The sequence below is a fragment of the Protopterus annectens genome, chromosome 8.part0 (assembly GCF_019279795.1).
Source record: "Protopterus annectens isolate FY-2018-M chromosome 8.part0, PAN1.0, whole genome shotgun sequence".
NCBI lineage: Eukaryota > Metazoa > Chordata > Ceratodontiformes > Protopteridae > Protopterus > Protopterus annectens.
This window is the reverse complement of record NC_056741.1, coordinates 1,656,847,653-1,656,868,454: the sequence shown is the minus strand read 5'-3', so window position 1 is coordinate 1,656,868,454 and position 20,802 is coordinate 1,656,847,653. Positions and strand designations below refer to the sequence as shown.

General features: G+C 39.6%; 1 protein-coding gene and 1 pseudogene across 1 annotated transcript in view; both read right to left on the bottom strand.

Annotated features, from left to right (window-relative positions):
* SPA17 (sperm autoantigenic protein 17) overlaps window positions 1-20,802 on the bottom strand; it is an 804,953-nt gene that overhangs the window by 180,092 nt on the left and 604,059 nt on the right. The gene's annotated exons all lie outside the window — the stretch shown is intronic.
* LOC122809855 lies at window positions 14,467-14,614 on the bottom strand (annotated as a pseudogene).

The window sequence follows — 20,802 nt, the reverse complement described above, 5'->3', positions numbered from 1 at the left end:
TCCAATGCCTGTCAGCTTGGGATGATATGCTCGACAAGCCACGATGCTTCGCTAGGGAAGGCTTGCACCTGTCACCCCTGGGCTTTCGGATATTGGCAAAGGCTCTTGCTACCCCCATAGTGCCTTTTTTAGGCAAGGCTCAAAAGGCAAACCCACCTCCATAGGTATCACAAGGGTTAAGAAACTAAGAGTAATGCTACTCAACGCCAGAAGTCTAAACCTCAAGTTGCACACACTCGAAACTCTCCTTAGCATGGAGAACATCAATATCTGTGCAGTAACAGAAATCTGGTTCAGGGCTCCCGAGAGCACCCCAGTACTACCAGGTTATACCTCATACCATGCTTTTCGGCCCCAAAACTTGGACCGAACCACAAAAGGAGCGGGAGTATCGATATTCATCAAAGATACCCACACCTCCAGGTTGGTGGCAAAGCACGAAGCATCAGAGACTATCCATGTGCAACTAACAGTGGGTAAAACTGCCTTCCAGTTTATAGCCTGCTACAGGACCACCCTCCCAAACCCAGGAACCCCACTCGGCCTTCCTGAGAACACTGGAAAATATGAAGGTCTCTCCAAACACCATTATATTGGGCGACTTCAACTACCCAAACATAGACTGGGAGCATTACTCTAGCTCCAACACCCTAGCCCAAAGGTTCCTAGAATTTATAAACTCAAATGCTATGGAACAACTTGTTACCACTCCCACAAGAGAGGAAAACATACTGGACCTGATCATCACCAACATGGGGACTCTATGCTCCAGACCAGAAGTGTATCCCTCACTGGTAAGATCAGACCATAAACTAATCTCACTGGATATTCACATCCCGACCCCACCCCCTGCCCAGAAAACCACAGTGAAAAACTACTCTAAAGCAAATTTCACACTCCTCAAATCCGAGGTGGAATCCTTCAAAGCCCCTGGGCCTGTGGAAAATACGGCCCAGACTGCAGAATCCTTTATAAACGCATTCTATGAACACCTTCAGGAATGCATGGATCATGCGATCCCAAATAAAACCAAGACCCAATCCTCCAAAGGCAGACGCCCTGTCTGGTGGACCCCAGCCATAAACAAACTATACAATAGAAGGAGGAAGCTACTAAATGATAGAGCAAAATCCCAAAAAGGGAAGGCATCACTGATCAGTATTAGCAAAAAACTACGGGCACTCATAAAATTGTCTAAGGCCAGCTTCGAGAGAAAAATTGCACAGGACACTAAGGATAATCACAAGGCTTTCTTTAGTTATGTTAGGAACCTGGGTGGTAATTCCCAGATATGCTCAGAATTAGTCCAAAATGACAAAAAATACACCGAACCCACAGACATTTCCAACACCCTAGCTGACAGGTTCAGCGCAAACTCCCCCCCCTCCCCACCAAAAGGGCAAATATCTATCCCAGCAGAGTGCTGCCCCCCTGACATCTCAGATGCTCAGGTAAGAGCCGCCCTCTCCAAAGCAAAAAACACAGCATCAGTGGGACCAGACGGTGTCCCGGGCTGTGTCCTATATGAACTCCAAGAAGAGCTAAACCCAAACATAAAACTACTGTTCAATCTCAGCCTTACTACAGGATATGTGCCCAAAGAGTGGCATACAGCAACAGTGGTCCCTCTCCATAAAGGTGGTGCCTCAACGGATCCTGGAAACTATCGCCCCATAAGCCTGACCAGCTTGGTCTGCAAAGTTATGGAAAGGATCATCATGAACCTCATAAATAAAGATATTGGGGACCTACAGACACTGGATCCTACCCAGTTCGGCTTTGTTAAGGGCAGATCCTGCCTCTTAAACCTGGTTGATTTCTTTGAAACAGTCACCAAGGCCATTGACGAGGGGAAGGTGGGTCCACACAGCCTACCTGGACCTCGCAAAAGCCTTTGCTACAATACCCCACTCGGGCATTATAGATAAGCTCACCAGCTTAAATATAAACCCCTATGTCACTAGATGGATTGCAAACTGGCTCAAGGACAGAACCCACATGGTTAGAATTGCTGGAGCCATGTCAGACTCCAAACCAGTTACAAGTGATGTCCCACAAGGCTCAGCCCTGGGACCTCTCTTGTTCGGTATATATTTCTCGGAGGTATAGGCCAACACGGAAGGACTGTGGCTGACCAAGTTCGCAGATGACTGCAAACTGGGCGCCATAACTGACTCTCCAGCCGACAAAAGCATCCTCCAAAAGGGCCTCATAGAAACAGACAACTGGTACCAGAGCCATGGCCTCAAGCTAAATGCCAAAAAGTGTATAGTCATCCCCATTGGCAAAAACAAAGTGCCCACAAATTACCACATAGGTGGTAATCCATTAAGTACAGAAGAAGTAATTAGGGACCTGGGGCCCCAAGTTGATAGCAATCTCTCATTTGACAACCACGTGGCCAAAGTGGTTAGAAAAACATTTTATATAGCCCACCTAATCATGAAGGGATTCACATCTAGATCAGGGAAGGTCATCGTGCCTTTTTACTCATCCCTCATCAGGCCCATAATTGAGTACAATGCCCCTTTTGGGATGTACCTTACCAGACACCTGCAGCAACTGGAAAGACCCCTAAAGTACCTCACCAAGAGGATCAAAGGGCTCAAACAGATGCCATATGCTGCCCGGTTAAAGAAACTCCAGCTCTACTCAGTGGCATACCGCCTGTTCAGAGGCGATCTGTGCCTGACGTATAAAGCCATGTCCAACCCGGAATTTATGGACATGCTGTACCTCAGAAAATCCAAATGCCATCGAGCTACGCGCTCGAGAGACCTGAACCTCAGCACTGAAATAAATAGGACATGCTGGAGGGACAGATTCATAACCCAGAGGCTTCCTTCACTCTGGAATAAAATCCCAGTCTAGGTTAGGCAGAGTCCCTCATTGACTCTCTTCAAGAGGAATCTTGATGAGTGGATGGGAGATCGTAGGTTTACCCCGGGTATCACTTCTGTGTCACTGTTAGACAGAGGCACAGTATACTAACCTTGAAAAAGGGCATAGCAAAATAAATTTAAAATGGGTGGCGAAAGCCAAACACATTCCGGCTAGGCTTATAAATGCCCTAGGGCAGATAGCCTAGTATGAACCTATGAACCTTAAAGATTTGACTCTTGCCAGGGGAATTTTTGCTCTGATGTACTGTCTATTTGGCAGTGCTATGCTCTGAGAGGAGTTAGTTTGCTTTTGTTGAAGGTTTTTGACATTCCCAAGTGAATTGCCAGGGATAGATAGTCTGACTGGTGTTGTAATAGTAGATCCTTGGAGGTAGCAGTTAGAAGCCAAAAATCTAAATACAGGAATGGGAAGACATGGATTGCATGAGGCTGTGGTTAGACTAAATGGCAGTGCTCTGAACTGAGAGTGATTTGTTCCCAGCAGGAAATGGAGGAATCTCCTGGACTGTCTCTGGATCTTTATATGACAGTAGGTGTCCTGGAGATGGATGAAGCTTATCAAATTATCATTCCTCAAAAGAGGTGGAAGGGAATATACCATGACAATCTGGAATTTTATCTGTTTGACATATCAGTTTAGACTGCTGAGAGCCAATATTGGTCTAAGGTCTCCTGTCTTTTTTGGAACTAAAAAGAACCTGGAATAGACTCCAGATTGTTGCTGGTCTGGGGGACTGTTTGGATGATTCTTTTGTCTAGCAACTTTGAAACCTCTGTTACTGCAGATTCCAACTGATTGGGTGGAGTATCTGGAATTTTTAGTTTTGCCCTCGGGGAATCTAAAAAGGGTATTGTATAACCTTTGGTGATGATCCTTAACACCCATGAATCAGTGGTTACTGTTTGCCAGGCTAGAGGATACAAGGAAAAGCATCCCCCAAATGCCTCTAGAGTGCAGAAATCGGGCAAATGTTCAGTGACACTGATGAGGTTTCTCAGTGAACAGCCCATGGAAACCTTGATTTTGCGAACCATCTCTGCCTTATGGTTAAAGTCGTCAGGCTCCCCCCTCCTCTGCCTCAGGGAGGCATGTCCCCAGGAGTGTTCTGGTGAAAAACTTTGGACTTTAAAAAAACACATTTTCCTACCTCCTCTTTGATTCCTAGAAAAGGATGTTTGCGAAGTAGAAAAAATTGATTTCTCTAGCAGACAATGTCTTACCATCTTGTTCACTTCTGGTAAGCATTTCTTTCACTTTTGGTCCAAACAATGGTGTACCATCATAGGGAGCATTTCTGAAGGATGTCTTAAAGCTTTCTGTGAAATGTCATAGCATTAGGCATAGGCATAACATCACATGGTAATACCTGTGCCAGCTACCCTTTAAGTACTATCAGCTGTGCTAGAGAACAGTCTCATGGCTACATAAGAGGAAGATTGTATAATAGATATTTGGGTATCCACTGTTTTCTGGATATCCATAGGTAAGTTACCCAAAACAAACTTGGAAAGCTCCTTGATCAATTCTCTGAAAATGTGTCAGGTGTGCTGGATAGTTTAGTTCTAGGAGTGCAAATGTCACTGCTCTAGGAGTACAAATGTCACATTATGTCCCCCGGTGTTAAAATGGGATGAAAATTAAGGCAGAAATGCCCACAGTCATATATTTCAAGCTGCTGCTGTCATACATACATACAGCATGCCTCCTCACTCCCTACTCCCAAAAGCTAGCCACCTTCCATGTACCCTTTTGATGTCAGACTGGGACAAACTGAAAACATACACAGAACACATATGCTGTGCTGTCAGACATATATAAACAGCATGCTTTACTCTCTTCAAAAGATAGCCACCTGTATAGGCATCTGATGTTTGATTGTGAGGAAAATAAAAAAATGCAATAATATTTCCAACATGTTACTTCTGGACAGTGCAGTGCTCTTATACAAAGCTATAGTGGCCCTCTATGCAACCCTCTGAAGTCTGTGAGGAACGTTAAAGAAATAATGACCACATCATCCCCAGCCCAACACAAGATATAGTGACTTCTGAGGTATGGAAGGAATTTCAAAGTAAGAACGACATTGTCACCAGCCCCTCACACAAGTTGCAGTGACCTTCTGTAAACCTATGATAGAGCTGGTTTTAGACTAGGTGAGGCTCAGGGCATAGGCGACTACTAAGCGCAGGTCAAAATCCACTTAAACAGACAATGCGTGGGAGCCACCAGGCCCCAAGAAGCTCTTAAGGTCTGTAAATTCTGCAATGCATTCTATCCCCCTTTTTTGAGAGATGGGCATTGTCTGTACTTATAAAAGGTTACTAAGGCCTGGAACTGCTTACCTGTATCCATCAGATGTATACATTCCCTCCCGTCTTTCAAAACCACTCTGAAAGACTTCCAAGCTAAAACCTGGCTGTGGTCTTGCTTAAAGCCAGGATAAACTATATCCCTAAATGTCAACAAGTACCTTTTCATTCCTTATAACTCCTTACTCTCCCTTCTTCACATACTTCCTTACTGCTATCTAATTCTCTTCCTTGACTTTCTCTCTAAATATACCTTAAATCTGTTTTCCCTCACTTCATATTACAATTCCTATTTGTATCAGACAAACTTGCCTTTATTTTTTCTAAAATTTCTCTAAATAATAAATTATTGTCATATACATTGAATCAATTCTTAACCAATGTTTTTATATTATGTCTAATTTGTTATAATTATTTAAACTGCAGATGTTTTTGTTTTATTTTTGAAGATTGCACAATTACTGTTCTTAAAATATTTTGTAATAATTTGGAGCTTTTCTCCCCAGGCCTCCAGAAAATGGGCTTCTACCTAGTCGGGCTTTGCTAGTAATCAAATGTTAATAAATAAATAAATGACTGTTTAACTGAGCAAGTGACAAGAGGGTCAGTTACTTTTATGCAGATAAACCCCATCTAGCAGTTAAAGACACTTCTATGTTTAATTCTGACATCTGACTGTGATAAAAGCTGATGAAGTGTAATGTATTTCAACTTTGTTTCAAATAAGCAGTTACCATATGTTAAAGTACTGCACATGTACTCACATAAATCACATTAATTCCACAAAACCAGAATCATAAGCTAAACAGCAGCAGACAGCTAGTCATTTTCTTCCAAAAACACCCTCAGCAATTATATCCACTCTGTTTGTGAATATCAGGTATCCAGTTAAGTAGTCCATCTTGCCTGTCACAAATGCAAACTTTTCCTGCAAAACCAGAGAGTGACTGTTTAAATTCAACAAATGACAAGAAGGACAGTTCCTTTCTTCTAGGGAACCTCAACTCCCACCCAGCAGTTACAGCTACAACATCTGATGGCTATGTAATATTATTTCACCTCCACACAAACAAGTTGCTGCACATTAAAGTATTTCAAGGTGCCCTACACAAATCATAAAGACAGAAATTTTGTTGGAAATATTTGTTTCACCACTGTCAACATCATTGTAAAAATAATAATATTAATACTTATCTCATCTTCGATCTTCAGTCACATTGCATTCCTCTCAGCTGTCCAGAATTCTACTGAATGTCCATGACCATCTTTTATATTTTGACCTGTCCCTTGTAATTTATTTATTTATTTATATTTGTTGACCGGGAGTGTCCGACTGGACGTAGGTCCATTTTCAGCCGTGGCCCGGGGAGAAAAGCTCCACAGTTAAAATAAACAGACAGTAGTTACATTGGATTACATAGTGATTAACAATTTAACATAGCAATTACTTACAACATATTTACAGATGCAGAACATAGTACATCAGTAGACAACTAGAATCTTTATCTGTGAAGTACATAACAGACATTAACAAATGTTACAAGAAGAAGTTCCTGCTGTATAATAAGTACTGGCTTATGAGCATCTGAGCTTGCTATAATCAAGGTAGTTAGTAGGGTGGAAAGAAAGTTAGTGGTTGGATGGGGAGAGTGATATTAGAGTGGGAGTTGCAAGGGCATAGCCAGCATGTTTTTAGGTGCGCTTTTAGTAAAGTTTTGAAGAGGGTGCATGATGGTATGGAGGTAATTGTGGGTGGGAGGGAGTTCCATAATTTGGCTATGGTGCAAGAGAATAGTGCTTCACCAGCAGAGTTATTGGCTTTAGTGATCTGCAAGTGATTTTTGTTGCTGGATCTTAGTGGTCTGGTGGTGCGATATGGTTGGAGTAGATTCTGGAGGGATGGGACATTTAGTGGATCATTTACTAGTTTGTGGGCAAGTGAGAGTTGATACCATTGAAGGAGGTGAGGGAGTTCAAGCCAGCCCAGTTCAGCAAGTGAGAGACAGTGGTGACTATGGTAGGATGCCCATGTGGCGAATTTGGCGATTTTGTTGTAGCAGGTCTCTAGCTTGTTTAAATCGCATTGCCTTAGGTTGGTATATATTGGACAGGCATAAAGTAGGGTGGAGATAAGGTGGGAATTTGCTATTGAAATCTTTGCTGCTTTGGTGAGAAGTTGCTTATTTCTATATAGCGCTCCTAGTTTATTGTGGACTTTTTTATGGTCAAGGATATGTGAATGTCAAATTTTAGTTTATTGTCTATTTCCACTCCTAGCAATTTGGTGTGTTCAGTTGGGTATATAGTGGTGCTGTCTTTTGCTGCGATGTTAAAGTGAGAGTTGTTTTGAGTATGTTCGGTGGGTTGGAAGATGAGTAGCTTAGTTTTGTTTGGGTTGAGTATTAATTGGGCATCAGATAACCAAGTTTCAACAGATGAAAAGGCTTCCTGTGTGACTTTTTGCAGTTTGGGTAGGGACTGGGCTGAGCAGATGATGGATGAATCATCTGCGTACTGTATGAGTGTGCCATGTTTGGTGGCAGAGACTAGATTATTGGTGAAAACAGAGAAGAGTAGGGGTCCAAGGATGGGTCCTTGGGGAACCCCTATGGAGACAGGTAGTTGAGGAGATATGTCATTCTGCCATAATACAGATTGTTGGTGGTTAGACAGGTAACTCTGAAACCAGTTGGTGACCGATTGTGAAAAGAATAGGTTATTGAGGACAGAGATAAGTTGTTTGTGTGGTACCATGTCAAATGCTTTAGATAGGTCTAGGAAAGTAGCAGAGGAGAGATAGCCATTGTTTTTATGCTGAAGGATAGTGTTAGTAAAGGAGAGTAAGGCAGTGGTGGTGCTATGGTTTGGTCGGAAACCATGCTGTGTGTTGAAAAGGAGGTTGTTTGTAAGGAGGTAGTCTGAAACCTGAGAGTGTATGCATCTCTCTTGTATTTTGGAGAGTGGAGAGAGAATAGCTATGGGGCAGTAATTGGTTAGTTCTGTGGAGGGTCCGCCTTTGTGGAGGGGAATTATATGTGATACTTTCCACAGTGTGGGAACGTAACTTTCTGACCGAGATTGGTTAATCAAGATGGATACTGGGTAGGCCACAGCATCAGCTGCGATTTGTAGGTATTCACTTGGGAGGTTGTCTGCTGCTAATCTGGTGGGCTTAAGTTTAGTTAAGAGTTTTTTTTAAGTTGGAGGTAGGTACAGGAGAAAAAGAGAAGGCAGTGGGGAGATTACTAGTTGAAGGTGTGGGTTGGAGAGGAAGGGTGTTGTGTTCTTTAGCTAGTAACAGTATGGTTTGTGTGATGTGTGTGCTGAATGAGGTAGCAATATTTTCTGAGGAGTGAGGGATGTTAGGAGGAGGGGTAATGACTTTACCAGGGTGGAGTTTATGGAGGACCAGAATTGTTTGGGGCTGTGTTGAGAGGAGTCTAGGGCAGACTGGTAGTATTGGAATTTGTCCTGTTTCATTAGCTTTTTGACTCTATTGCGTAGTTCTAGGAATTTCTGTCTAGTTGAGGGGGTTTTGGTTTTACGCCACTGCTCCCAAGCTTTATCCCCGTTTTTCATTTCTCACTTAGTGGTTTTCTGTAGCCACGAGGAGGGTTGTGCTTTGATTCTGGAAAGTCTTACGGGGGCATGATAATTAAGGATGCTCAGGAAGGTAGTATTAAAAAATTCAACTGCGTCATCAAGGCTGAGGTACTTTAGAGGATGCCAGTTACATTCTTTGAGGGATGAGATGAATGCGAGTGGGTTAAAGTTTAGGTTTTTACGTATTTGACGGTAGATGACAGGTTTAGCTTGGTATAGGTATTTTTTGAGCAGAAATGTTGGGGAGTGATCACTGAGGCTATCTGATAAGCAGCCTGTTATATATGACTGGGGCTCTTACTGACTAGTATCTAGTCCAGGGTAGTGTGCTTGCTGGAGTTTTTATTTATCGTGGTTGGCGACTGGACTAGTTGGGTGAAGCCATGAAGGTTTACATGATGGGTTGGATGGTTGCCAGAACAGGATTGCCAGTCAATATTGAAATCACTTAAAATGATAGTTTCTTGGGGGAGATGGTGGATAGCCCAGCTGAAGAGGTTTTCTAGTGGAGGGATGTTTTGGCCAGGTGGGAAGTAGCATCCAATTATGTTGATGGTTTTGTTTTGGTTTATTTTGAGGTTGGTATATATTATTTCTTCACTGCCTATTTGTGGAGCTGATGATTTTAAGATCTGGATGTTTAGATGCTGTTTAAATATTATAGCTACACCGCCTGCTTTCTTGTTTAGCCGGTCTGCTCTTAGTATGCCATAACCTGTGGGGAGTATTTGCTCACTGGTAATGTGAGGTTTTAGCCAGGTTTCTGTCAGGATGACTATATCTGGGAAGTACAAGTCTATGGTGGCATGGAGTTCATGGACTTTGTTGGATATACTTCTAATATTTAGGCTTAGTAGAAGGAAGTCACTTGGCTTTCTATTGGCTTTAATATGGGAGAAGTTGTGGTTTCTAGTCTGATTGTGAGGATTGGGGTTGGAGATGGTAGGGCCAGGGTTGGGGTGGATATCTCCACTTAGGGCTAGTTTAGATATGCATGAGGTTATTAGTTTTCTCAGTTTTTGAATGTGTTTGTTTATAATTTTTCTGGCAAATTACTGAAGACTGCTGCCAGTCAGTAAAGCCAGGCATTACAGATTTATAAATGTTGCTGCTGTTCAAAAACACGCTGGGCATGCTTCTTGCATGCCTTCTGGTCTATACTGGAATGTTCTGAGGTCTCTTCTCAATGACCTTCCAATGTTAAAGTCTAATGTAGAGCACTTCCCCTTTCGGTGCCATCACGCTGCAGGTGTGTTTTGCTTTAACAGAGTGCTGTGTCATATGTATTTATCTATTAGAGCAAATAAATGAAATACTTATTCGCTTTACAACAAAAACTAAACATGGAAACAGTGGCACTATATGTACAATGTTCTAGGTGGCTGCCTAGTTCACTTATGAAGGCCAGCCTGGGGGGGGGGTGAAGAGTTTCCTTTAGCTAACAGAAAATGGTATCCATCTATTTAATCAATCAAAGACAATCCATAAACTACTGTAGTGCAATAATCACATCATTTCCATAACTGTTTTCTTATTATTTGCTGACTATTTTACAGGCAATTCAAAACCAAAAATTCAACTGCCTGAAACACTGTGCAAGGTAATACATGACAAATTAAAAATAGCAAACGTGGATCCTTTTAATTTACAGTTCATGTAGTCTTACTATTTCTCCTTGGGTCTCAACATTAATTCATATAACCCGTACATAGTAACAAGCTAGTTACCCACAAAAAATATCTGTCTTGGCTATTCAATTACACTAGATGATGTGATGACAGAAGTAAACAGAGTTGTAAGGTCAGTACAGTAGATGCCTGGAAATAAGCATTATGCTGCATGTCTTCTAAAGTCATAAAAACAAAATGAAAATAAAACAAAAAGTGAATTAGGGACACAGGTTTCACAATTATTGCTCCCTGAAATACTATTAATATGCTTGCATCTGATTAAGAGACTTATCACAGTGCATCATAATTTTTGAACTGCTTATAACCAGTTAAAGGGTTTGAACTCTTAAGAAATAAGCATTTTGTGTCACATTTTGCGTGTGTGTGTGTGTGTATATATATATATATATATATATATATATATATATATATATATATATATATATATATATATATATATATATATATATATGTGTGTATATATATATCTATATATATATATATATATATATATATATATATATATATATATATCTATATATTAGGTCCACTTCTTAAACTTAAAATACTGAAATCTCAAATTTCAGTATTTCGAGACGAGAATGCCGCAAGTGCAATTTGTCGAATCTTTGTTTACCGAATCTGTGTTGCGTTTACTATGGTGTGTAAGTGTGTGTGTGCTACTACTTTAAGGGTTGTGTGGTATGCCAGGCGATGTTCATGTCTGTATGGAGATTCAGGTAGGTGTTCAATTTTTAAAGGTTTTAATATTAATGTATTAATGTTTAGTTGTGGGGAGTTGTAGAAGTAGGCTGGGGTAGGTGGGTTAGAGGATGTGTGTGTGAGTGCTGAATGTGATGATTTTTGTACATGTGTAGCGTGTGTTTGTGTGTGTTATTAGTGAGTTTAAGTATGACTGTCTGCAGTGGGAGTGTAGGGTAAGTCAGGTAAGGTGTGTGCTCCTTTTTGTTCAGATTAGTGCAACCTTGGAGTTGGTCTATACAAGTATCAGGGTGTGGGGTTGCAGGGCTTGCCCCTTGCAGAAATGTATGTCTGCAGTGGGAGTGTAGGGTAAGTCAGGTAAGGTGTGTGCTCCTTTTTGTTCAGATTAGTGCAACCTTGGAGTTGGTCTATATAAGTATCAGGGGTGTGGGGGTTGCAGGGGGGGGGGCTTGCCCCCTTGCAGAAATGTATGGTGGTATCAGTTTTATTTTTGTAGTGTTTATGTGTTGTTTTGGGGGGAAGGTTATGTATTTCTTTGTGTTTTGTTAGATTCGATGTTGTGAGTGTTCGTAATTATGATGTTTCGTGTTTGTGAGGGTTCGATATTATCGACTCGATATACTGAAAATCGAGATTCTATTATTTCGATTATAAGAAGTGGACTCATATATATATATATATATATATATATATATATATATGGGTCCCCTTCATAACACTGAAATTTCATAAAGTTGAATTTCATAACATTGAGACGATTACATTGAAAATTCTAAACACTGAAAACCCAAAACATGGAAAACTCATGAAAGTATGCTTCATAACACTGAAAACTACATTGAAAAAGTAAATAATATCACCTCCACATACAACACCTAACTAACAAACACACTTTCTACTACATTACTCACAGTGTATGATACAGTGAGGTTAGGAAATTAACTTTTTTCCACTGTAGTGCGATATATTTAATTTATGAGGGGTGTGGGGGACAGAGCTCCCCACATGGGGGGTGCAGAAGAGCTTGCCCCCCTGCAGAAACGTAGTAGAAAGTGTGTTTGTTTGTTAGGTGGTGTTGTAGGTGGAGATGATGTTATTTACATATGCATTGTAGTTTTCAATGTTATGAAGCACACATTCAATGTTTTGGTCTCAATGTTATGAAATTCACCGTTATGAAATTCACAGTTATGAAATTTCAGTGTTATGAAGGGGACCTAGATATATGTATTTATTTATTTGGAATTGAAGAGGCTACATCCAAGGTCAAATGTGATAAAATATAAAGTTACCAGGACAAGCAACCGATCCTCCAAGGAGTCTTCAGCCGGGGGAAGGAGGGTGGGGTGCCAAGGATAAATGAAGATCGACAACACAGATGGAACATTATGGCAAGTACATAACTTCTTTATCTGATGTCAATCTTCATTTATCCTTGATCTTTGGGACAGAGTCCCCAGCTAATTTAGAGCTTGGGTGGCCTTATGGAGGGATATTCCTGAGAACCACAACATCAGATGTGGCTATTGCCCTAGTGGAATGCGCTCTCACTGGCACTGGTAAATAACAATTCTTTGTATTTTATTTATTTAACATTTGTTTAATGGGAAAGTCAGACTTGGAACAAAGCCAATTTTCAGAAGAGGCCAATGAGAAAAGCTCCAGTTACATGCCTTTGTAACATGGGAGGAAACCAGAGCACCCAGAGGAAACCCACACTAACTCAGGGAGGACATGCAGACTCCGCATAGAAGGCACCCCAGCCGAGAATCAAACCGGAGAACCTCTCCCTGTGAGGCGACAATGCAACCTTTGCTCCGCTGTGCTGTCCTTATTGTATTTGAAAGTAAAACAGCCTCTTAACCACCTAGCCAAGGTGACTTTTGAAATAGATTTCCCTCGGGATGGACCAGAAAAGGAGACAAATATCTTGATATAGAAGCATAACTGTCTGTGAACATCCAGCATATGCAAACAATAGTCACCTTTTTAGAGAAATTTAGAAAGAAAACAGGTACGTTAATGGTCTGATTAATATTATTTTCTGAGACCACCTTAGGAAGAAAAGATGGATTTGTTCTTAGTGAAACTCTATCCTTATGAAATATCAAATATGGAGGTTTTGAAGATAGTGCTTGAAATTCAGAAATTCTTCTGGCAGGGGTAATGGCTAATAGAAAAATGGTCTTCCATGAAAGAAACTTTAAATGACAGGTAGCTGCCGGTTGGGGAAAGGATCAAAGACTGCAGAACCATAGTCATGTCCCAAGAATTCAAAGGGTCTTTATAAGGTTTTTTCAAATGTAGGGCTCTTTTCATGAACACTTTACACCGGGGGTTTCCAAAGTGTGTGCCGCGGTGCCCTGGGGAGCCACGGCTTCCTCACAGGGGCGCCGCAAACTAATAAGCTTAGCTGCAAAATAAACCATGGACTAATAAGCTTAGTTACTAAGCTTATTAGTTTGTGGTTTATTTTGCAGCCGCGCTAAAGGCTAATACATGATGATTTAATAAAAATGTTTCTTTTTAAAACAAAATTTGCTACGTCCCTCCTAATCCCACCAAAAACAGACAGTCTTGGGAGAAAAAGTGATGGATTACACTTGAGTTGAACATTCCTCTCAACCTCTCTACACTATTGGGATGGCACAATCTAATAGCGTTTGTTGACAACGGATCATAAACCTAATGAAACTGATCAGCAGAAGTAAATAAATAGTGAATACATACATTTTCTCTTTTATATCACTAACAAGATGACTGTTTTATAAGCTATAATGTGAGAAGGAATACAAGTTACACTGAAAGTGAGCTCTGACTTACCAAAATCTACTGTCTTTCCAATACTCAGAGAGTCTAAATTTTGTATTTACCAGTATTTCTTCAAAAATAGAAAATCAGTGTCCCTAAAAATAATTCTTTAAAAAATGTACTGGGCATTGCCAAGGTCAAGGCCTAAGAATGAACAATGAACTAACAAACAAGTTCACGTCAACTGGCAAAACTAATTTGGTGAAAACTGAGAATGCATTAACGAACTCCTTTACATTTGGACTCCTCCTGCTAGTGGCCAAAGCAACAAGCTGCTTCTCTTTATGCCAAAAGTGCTATCCCAGAGCTAAAAAGATCAGGCTAGGCATCTAGTTCTCAGCCTGCAATTTAATGTCCATGCATTTTTTTTCTTTTTAAAATTCCGATAGCAATGATTCGTATAATAACTTAATCATTGTTCACTATATAGTCATGAGGCTAATATTATGCTTTTCTTCTCCTAAACATTTTACAGGTGTTTTTCACCAAAGGGCTACCTCTGGACATCAAACTAACATGGGATTAGTTTTCAATTAGCAATAATCACACCTTGGATAAACCTCATTGTCTATGATACTGCCACTGCACAAACTAATAAGGGGCAGGCACAAATAATAAGGAACATATACAAATCGCTTGACCCACCTATTTCCTAATGGATACAATGTATTTCCTTGTTAATCAGTTAGAATAAGTTATGTCTGCCCCACTCATTCTTGAAGTACCACTGTTTCAATTCCATGGCTGCCTCTGGAAAACTATTTTATGCATATAGAGCCTATACTTAGGGGAACCTTCCTTACATCATTTTTGAGCATCCTTTAGTCTTTAAGGTGTTTGTTCTCTCTGTATTAATCCGTGTTGAAAATTCAAATTATTTATGGTATTTAAAAGTACTCAAACACACACGAAAATAAATAATGACTACCCTCAAAAGCGCTATGGATTTTGCCCATTTCCATATTTGTTGAGGACATTTGTTGAGAGTATAGCTGGGAATTTAGAGAAAAAGAAGTTATGTACCTACCATAACGTTCCATGTTAGTTGTCTTCATCTTGCCTTCTTTCTTGCTGGTTGGGATCGGAGCCAATCCTCGGCTCTGACTCGGCCATCTTCTATAGCTCGAGAGCTGTTTACTGGCTCAAGGCTACCCCTTATCCCATGATGCCTAGTGCTAGCTACCCAGATCTCGTTTGAAATAGCTAACCCTAGCCATAGCTAGAGAATGAACCTCTCCAAACAAAATGTTAAGCACACCTGTCATACTCTGTAAGTCAATAGAGGAAACCACCAGAGAACACTCAGCCAGTGAAACTTGAACTCCTCTCGGTCCAATAGGATAGGGGGATGGAAGGTGGGACACAAGAAAGAAGGCGAGATGAAGACAACTAACATGGAATGTTATGGTAGGTACATAACTTCTTTATGTTAAGTTGTCTATCTCGCCTTCGTTCTTGCTGGTTGGGACAGCATCCCTAGCACCTACAATCCTGGGCGGCTCATTGGAACAGACTTTTCAGAACAGTGGAACCAAAGTTAGCTCTGCTCCTGGAGACCATATCTAGCTTGTAATGAGAAATAAAGGTATGAGGGTTTGCCCACGTAGCAGCAGCATAGATAGAGTCCATGGGCAACCTAGACTGGAAGGCTACAGAGATGGCCAAAGCCCTAGTAGAATGACCTTTTGGTTTGATAGATAACTCTTTGTTTCTCAGTTGATAGATGAAAGTAATAATGTGAGACAACCATCTGGATAAGGTCACTTTGGAAACTGGGAGACCTTGTTTGCCCAGAGCATAGGAAAGGAATAGTTGGTCTGACTTCCTTATATCTTTTGTCCTATGCAGGTAAAAACGCAATTGTCTATGAACATCCAATTGATGTAATTTGTATTCTGCCTTGTTGGTGTGGTTAGGAAAAAACACAGGTATTATAGATTGGTTTAAATTATTTTCTAAGCAGACTTTAGGAAGGAAAGAGGGATTAGTCCTCAGAGCAACCATGTCCTCATGAAAAACTAAGTATGGAGGACGGATACATAGTGCCTGAAGTTCAGAGACATGTCTGGCTGAAGTAATAGCTACCAGAAAGAGAGTTTTCCAGGATAGAAACTTAATGGAGCAGGACGCTGCAGGTTCAAAAGGGGGCATAACTAAGGAGGTTAGTACCAGGCATAACTAAGGAGGTTAGTACCACGTTTAGGTCCCAAGGAGGAGGGGGGAGGTCTCTCACTGGGGGTCTAAGGAGAGTAGTCCCTCTTAGAAAAGCTTTACACAGCTTATGAGACATAATGTTTGCATTAGACAACCCAACATGAAAGTTTGAGATGGCCGCTAATTGAATCCGGATTGTAGCAGAAGCGGACCCAGAATGAAAAAGTTCTGCTAAGAACTCAGATTTCGTGGACTGGGGGCTGAAAAGGGATCTATGTTACTAGCCTCTGCCCAACAAGAAAAACCTTTCCATTTGCTAGCAAAAGTCCTTCTAGTGGTGGACTTGTGAGAGGAGACAATAATTTTGCGTACGGCCGGGGAAATGCTGGGAAGCCTGGCTAAGGTTGGAAGTGGAGCAACCAAGCTGTGAGCTGGAGTGTTTGAAGGGATTGATGCAGTCCACCTGACTGATGAATCAGTAGGTCTGGAATCGGATCCAGAGTCCAAGGCTGCTCGAGAAGGTAATGGTGCAGGAATGGGAATCATATCTGTCGAGGCCAGTAGGGGGCAATGAGGATCATTTCGCAACCCAACGACATTGCTTTCTGTATGGGTTTCAGTATCAGGGGAAATGGAGGGAAGGCATAAAGAAGTCCCTGAGGCCAATCGTGGACTAGAGCGTCTTTGGGAGAATGACCAGGAAGCGGAAGAAGGATGAAGTAGTTGCTGCATTTGCTGTTGAAGGGGGTGGCAAAAATGTCGCAGCAAGGCTGTCCCCATTTGCGGAAGATCAGATCTGCAACTACCTGGTTCAGAGACTACTCGTCTGAGTGCTTCTGGAGCAGCAGGGGCCTAGGACTGTTGACCCACCCTGCTTGCCTGGGGGGGGGTTGCACTGACATGTTGTCCATTTGGAAGACCAATGGTGGATTGCCAGAGAGAGTCTGAAGGAAGCTTGGCTAGGAATACGGCGTTCATTTCTAAGGGCTTTAGTACCAGGCCACTGACATGTTGGCTGCCAAGTGCCTAATGGTCCCTGCCCTAATAAAGCCCCCCACTCTCAGGAAGCCAGGGTAGTCGGGCTAGCATGAACTGGAGGACTAGAGAGATATAGAACTGTGGAGGAACCTACCTAGTGGGAGACCATCAGAAAGGAAAGGGAATGATGCATGCTTCTGAAACTGTAATCATAGACCTTCAACTGGAGGGTTGCTGTTGGACCACTGTTCCTGTGAGAGACTGAGAATGATGGAAAGCCAGGCGGGGAGCCTCCCAGAAAAGAATTGAGACTGAATCAGGTGAGAGCCCAGGGCCAATCTGACTTGGGATTTTTTGCTCTGCATTGAACTTTTGCATTGCTGGCAATTAAAGACACTAGGTGAATCCTCAAGCCTTGTGGACCTGTTCCTTGAAGGATCTAATCCTCGCCTGCAGCAGATAGCTTGACAGGGCAACAATGCAGATTGGCGAAATTTACAATGTTGATGGCTGGGAAAGAGTAATGGACATGTTTCTGTAAAGCAAGTCTGCTAGGCTGAAAGTCAGCGAAAGAACACAAATTGCTTATAGAATTTATGAACGATTGCAATGAATTAGAACACCCAGATGAAACAGACTAGAATAAAGAAACATCATCAGGAGGCATAAATCAACACATTGAACCATTAAATTAATGCTTTTTTAAGATATATAATTCGTCATATCTCACAAATATTACTGAACCAATTTCTCATAAAAAAAATGATCCCCTGCCGAAAACATTGATGAATATAAATATGCAATTAAAATATAAATGAAACATGATAAATAATATTGTGAAATACTGTATAAATATGAATATAAATAAATAAAATATATCATATACATATGAATTTTAAATATATGTAATATTATATATTTTAAAATACATACTAATATTGAATCATTTTTTAATTATAATTTTCAACATAACAAAAATATACCATACATTGAGTAACATTAATACAATATTAATATTATAAATATATCTCGATACAGATAAAAGCCTAAATGATTATTAAACAATTAAAACATAATGATAATTTCCATAACATGTTAAACTAAAAAATACCATGTAAACATAGCAGCATACCTAAGTTTTTCAACCTGGTCCCACTGTCTATATTTTTCCAGTTTTTTTACCTTGGATTAATATATATACCATATATTATGCCAAAAACAAATTTGTCAATTTGTTTAAGATAAGCAGCAACAATATAACATAAGGCATCATTTATTATTTGGTAATTAATATAATTTAATAATTTTTATTTTCTATTGTTCTCTAAGCGCTCTGCCAGATTACGGGTTCTTATATAAACAGTTTGTACAGACCGCCTTAGTAGACCATTTCCCTGTAATTACAAAAAAACTTTCTAAAAATATTATTGTCTAGAATTAGACTCATTTCTTTTCTGTACATAAGGACAGCATGTACACATACCAGAATTTAATACATTGAAAACCATGGAATTGTTATTCTGGAATTCACAAAATATTGTTTATCATTATTTTGTTAACATTTGAATATTGTTTATTGATGAATCCCACTTTATTCCATTTTTATTAGAATTTCATTGTTCCAATTTCTTTCAGAAGCAATTTCTTTCAAGCTCCAATTTGCATACCTGTATTCATATATATTTCTTTTCAGAAGTTTGTTTGGGATACAAATTTGACGTTTCATTAAAATCTAGTTAACTAGCTTTCTACTATGTGTTTCTACTACATTAACAATCTTTTATAGCTAGTCCCCCACTATATATAAACCACTTAGAGAATAACCTTTAACAAACCTCTCTTAACCATAAACTGTCTTAACATGTTAGAAATAACCTCTATGTCTCCAAACAAATCTTCTTTACAAATATGTCATCCTCTATCTTTTCCAGCATAGCCTCTTTCTTTCCCATTATCTTTTCACTTACAAAATGTTCACTAGGAAAATGTACTGTTAATGGGGATGTTCACTTTAAAAAGTACTTGTGAGAATAATATTTTTTTTTTTAGTTCATAGATGTATAAATATTTTTCTTTAGAAATAGATCATACTGATTTATAAATGATAGAAAAAAAGGTACTAATTATAAGATGTTAGATAATGTTCTATAGACTTCCTCTATATTCTGCCACAAATATATATAATATCCAGGTCATCAGACAAATAAAATCCATCAATTCTGGCAAACTGAAAATTACATGTTTATTTTCATGGTGCACATAGACTTAGTTACCATACACACATAGACATCATTAGGACCATAGGGACACCCCCTTGATGATATTAATTTTCACCTTCAAGAGAGAAGTCATTCTATTCTCTAATATTATGTCTCACAACAAATAAAATTGACCTGAATATTGAAAACTGAAACTTGAAAAGAAAAAGAATCTCTTCAAAAAGGTAACCCCTCAATCTTGGTTCACGGTAAAACAGGTCTTTTCAAAAATTATATACGATATCATATGTATATAACACTTGTCTCTTTGTCTAAGGTTTCTCAAAAGTATTTTTGAATATTCAGGTTTGATATTTCAGGACTGAAAATGGCGATATGGTCAATGTAGTTTGTTTGGATATAGTTTTAGAGAAGAGAATATAATAACAAAAAGTGAAGTATGATCAAGGGAACAACAAAGGGTCAGGTGAGCCTATTCCTACATGTTGTATGCTAAAATAGTCCTACTGGGTTGAAAAATCAACATGTTATTAGTTTTTATTTTGGAAGATATTAAATTGAATATATTATTATATGATTGATATATGGATTTTATGGGAGTTTTTAAAGAAGATGATCCTAATTTTATAGAACATCTTACAGATTTACCGAATTTTCTATATCAATTATTTCAGTATGTTTAATGATTATTAGCTTTTTCTACATCTCTAAAAAAAAGAAAAGAAATATTTAAGTCACAAGTATAAAAAAGACTTTTTGTAATGCTTATTTACATTTTGAAAGTGAACATCCCCTAGGACAAAAGATAAGTATAGTCAAAGGACAGGCTATAAGGGTAGTGCAGATGACATCGAATAAAGAAGATATGGCTGGAGAATTTGTTATTTCTAACATGTTTTCAGAGAGAGGTTATCCACTGTATATGTTGAATAGGGTTCTCCAAGAGATTTATGACCAGTGGGGGACTAAATATAAACCATTGCTCAGTTCTAGTCCCGATATAGTGACTGATGCTAGTAGAAAAGATTTTAATGGTACGTCAAATAATTTCAGCAAGGCTTGTATCCTACAGTATAATATGAATACAGGTATGGTTCGTAGAGCTTTTGAAAGAAATTGGAACATATTTAGGACAAATGAGGACATTTTTAATAAAGCGAGGAATAAACCTAAATTCATCAATAAAGTGGGACATAATGTTAAACAATTATTGGAATTTAGACTAAATAAGAATTCCATGGTTTTTCAAGGGACTAAGCAATGTTGTACATGTACATACTGTCCTTATATTAACAAAGAAATTAGTCTAATTCTAGACAATAATATGAGGAGCAGAGTATTTTTTAGAAAGGGAAATTGTAATTCAAGGGGAGTGGTCTACTTGTCTTATTGTACAACCAGTGGACATTTCTATGTAGGAAAAACAGAGCG